This window comes from Cryptotermes secundus, unplaced genomic scaffold (genome assembly GCF_002891405.2).
Source record: "Cryptotermes secundus unplaced genomic scaffold, Csec_1.0 scaffold117, whole genome shotgun sequence".
Taxonomy (NCBI): domain Eukaryota; kingdom Metazoa; phylum Arthropoda; class Insecta; order Blattodea; family Kalotermitidae; genus Cryptotermes; species Cryptotermes secundus.
The window spans coordinates 2,690,584-2,694,249 of NW_019737981.1; positions in this window are offsets into that span (position 1 = coordinate 2,690,584).

Genomic DNA, 3,666 nt, shown 5'->3' on the forward strand with positions numbered 1-3,666 from the left:
CGACTGGGGATTCCAACTTGAATTCCTATAGGAAAAGAAATCATTTCACTGCCACATGGTTTGTTTCAGATTTGCCTGGTCATATAAAACACTTCAGGGTAAAGGAACCTCGAATATTATGGAGATAGGCGTAATGACCTTTATCAAGAAAGACTTTCCGACATTTGGCAGGAAGAAGAACAGATAAAATAGAGAGCGTATAGGCTGGGATATGAATAAGAGGTGAAAGTTGGAGAAAAGTGAAAACGTCCCTGTGTTTCAGTTCCACTTCATTAAAATATATGTGAGAGTGGAGGTAAACCTCCACGCGTTCTTAATTTTTGCTCTAAAGGGAATTAAATGTCGAGCTTCGTAATCCAGCCTCTGATCTTTTAGCTCACTTCTGCTCGACCCTAGATTTATGGTTCACTGCTGGGCATGTGATACAGCAACCGTGGGTAATGACTTTACATCTTAATTCGACTATGAGAAAAGGAAATTCGATACGGATAGAAAGTTTTAGAAAGAAAAGAAACGTAAAAATTACATTATGTACAGGCGAAATGAACAACAAAAACGAGATGAACAGATGAAAAAGAAATCTCTATAGCTTTTTAATTGGAGGTAAAGAAATTAGAGCTGAGGTTTTCGCGAGAAGCTGAGTCACCTCAGCTTACCGCCTGCTTCTGCTGTTTTTCTTCTTTTTGTTTGACTTATTATTCCATCCCGAAAATGGAGGCGATACGTTCCTCTGAAACGTCGGAATTTCTTCGAACTACATGGCGTTACAAGGCGGAGCCAAACATAGAAAATATAAAAGGCTTTAATTTTGTGGCGGTCAAGCTTAGGACCGTTCAAGTGACTAAGCTTCCGTTGTAGCATAAGACACATAAGATAGACATGATCTGCTTTGCAAAGCCTATGCTGACAGAGTTGCATATCTTGCAAAAGGAAGAATTTTCAATAACATGTTAAGTGTGCGAAATGTACACTCGACGAAAGGTCAAGCATACTCATAAGAGACAAACGCATCTTCTCATCAGAGAGGATGTTACATAATGACTATGACTGCAAGGGTTCAGCTGAAAAGCAAATCTGTTGTCGTGAGTCTCAAGGGGCTTGTCGCCAAAAAGAAATGAATGGAGGTAAACCGCCAGTCGTAAAATAATTTTGACTTTTTGAACCCCCATAATAATAATAATAATAATAATAATAATAATAATAAGTTACATCAACTAGACCGACAGCGTGGAGACATACGTACATACCAATGTGACACATAAGTCTAAAAAATTAATGTACATACACAAAAACATAAAAAGAACGTATTGTGCATTGTATATATTGCGCGTAACAAGATAATAACACCACACAGATTTTCATACGAGCTACAAAATTAACACGTGTAAGTAAATTAAACACTATCACGATGTGTTAAAATTAATTAATAATCATAAAAAGTCATTAATGCAGCATACCATTATACATTACAGAAAACGCTGACGCTGCAGGAAGAAGGCAGCGCATGAAAACATAACGAGTGATGTTCTCAAACAAACGCTTTTAATGAGTGGATGACGAAAAATTAAAATATTGAAATATTTTAACTTAGGAAATAATTCATCTTAATTACATTGAAAATGAAGTGTAATAATTTTGACAAGTTGAACAGTTCCCTGAAGAATAACAAGTAGAGCTGAAACATGTAGCATTTTTTAATTTTTATTTTTATTTTTAAGTAAAGGAGTAATTTTAAATAAATATGCAATTTAGACGGAAGTGAATATGTATAAATAGTAGATTATTGTTTTCACATGTTTCTGAAAACTTGAATAACAAATGAGTGAAGATGCTTGAACCGAAAGTAAAATAATTTATTTTAACAAGACCGAGGGTCGCGGGTTCAAATCCCGATGAGGTGATTGAATTTTTTTCAATTGACCTAATCTTTCCAACCGCACTGATCCTCTAACAGAAATAAGTACCAGGAATATTCTTGGAATATTCTTGGGTGTAAAGGGCGGCCGGCGCGTAAGGCTGACAACCTTGCCGTCATCTGTGAGCCGATTGTCTAGATAATGTGGGAGCCTCAACGTCTCACAACCCTATGGGCCTTCACGGCCTCTTACAGGGATACCTTTACTTTAGTTTTCTTTTACAGTGTCCAGATCGGCTCTGGGGCCACCCAACCGCGTATCCAATGGATAGTGGTGGCTCTTTCCCTGAGGATAAAGCAGCCGCAGCTTGAAGCTGGCCACTTGCCTCAATTTAGTGCCGAGGCCTAGAATGGTAGAGCTATACCTCCACTCCCAGATCGTCTCCATGGTGTGGTGCTTAATTAATTAAGCGCGTGGAAAGCTACATTTTTTAGCTTTACACGCATGAATGCACCGTTGCACTGCCATTACTACATGCAACTGATACAGAATCATTAAATAAGTTACGAAACACACTACTATACACCCTTTACCAACCTTCTATATTAAAAAAACTATACATCTGCACAAATCCATTTCTTTCCACCTTTTGTTTTTTCTTACTTCATTTTGCTTCTTCCTTCCTTCCTGAAATTCCCGAATACGATGTGCTTGTCCTCAATTATGGGACACCAACCTAACTTTTCGTTGGAACAAAAAGTACATTTTAATTTGAAGTAGTTACGACATGAACACAACTAAAACAAACGTGGTTTGTAGAACACCTACGATAAATTAGATAGTTTTCTGATTTCTCTTGGGATTTTAGTACAAAAGGATTTCTGGAAGTGAATTGAAAGTGAGCCATAACTCCCAGCGCTAATCACGGTACGTGAGAGGCTCAAAAATGAAATTGCTCTTCGAATTTGCATTGCCGCGCGAGTCTGCAGCAGAGTCAGACAAATTTCATTTCCTGACCACCGAAAACGAGTTTTTAGTCTTGTTACATACACGGTACACAAAAATACTGATTTACATTTGAGGATAAAAATTATGCTATGTTTCATTTAATTTATTTTTGTCTTTATTTTCATAATTAAATACTGTATTAGGAATTGTCCAAGGGGACAATTTCTTTCTTTCTCAGTTAATATAAGTGGAGATATGTACGTGTATATTCAGTGCATAATACGTGTAAATGTATATGTATATCTCATTTGAGTGCCTGTGTGTACGTATCTCGGAAGCAAGCCTGTAAGTGATTCACTGAACCCTCAATTGTCTTGTAGGACATAGTACACAGTCAAGTACCTAGTTCTTGTGGAGTCTGAGATAGAATGTCGTTGAAAGATTTCTCCATTGCCCTTGTTAGTTGGGAAAGCTCAGCCAGTGCACTAGCTGGACAACTAAGGCTCGATTGCTGCTGAAAAAAAAATATTTTTGTCTTCTTAATTTTTTCCAAGCCAGGCACTTGGATTTACTCAGCCTCATATTCAGTGGGTAAAGGGATAAAGCGACATGAGCTTGAGAATGACTGTTTACGTTCAATTAGTGTCCGGATAGAAACGCACGGACCTATATTTCTTCTCCCCATTTCTTCTTTTGGACATGATGCTTTTTAATTTACTTTTGCCTCTCAACTGACGTCAGTCCGGCTCTTTTTATAGTTTCCACAACACCAACAGTTATGACCTTTAGAGCTTTCTTTATCATTGGAAACAGATGAAGTAACATTTGTTAAACCATACAACATACAAAACAAACTCCGTGG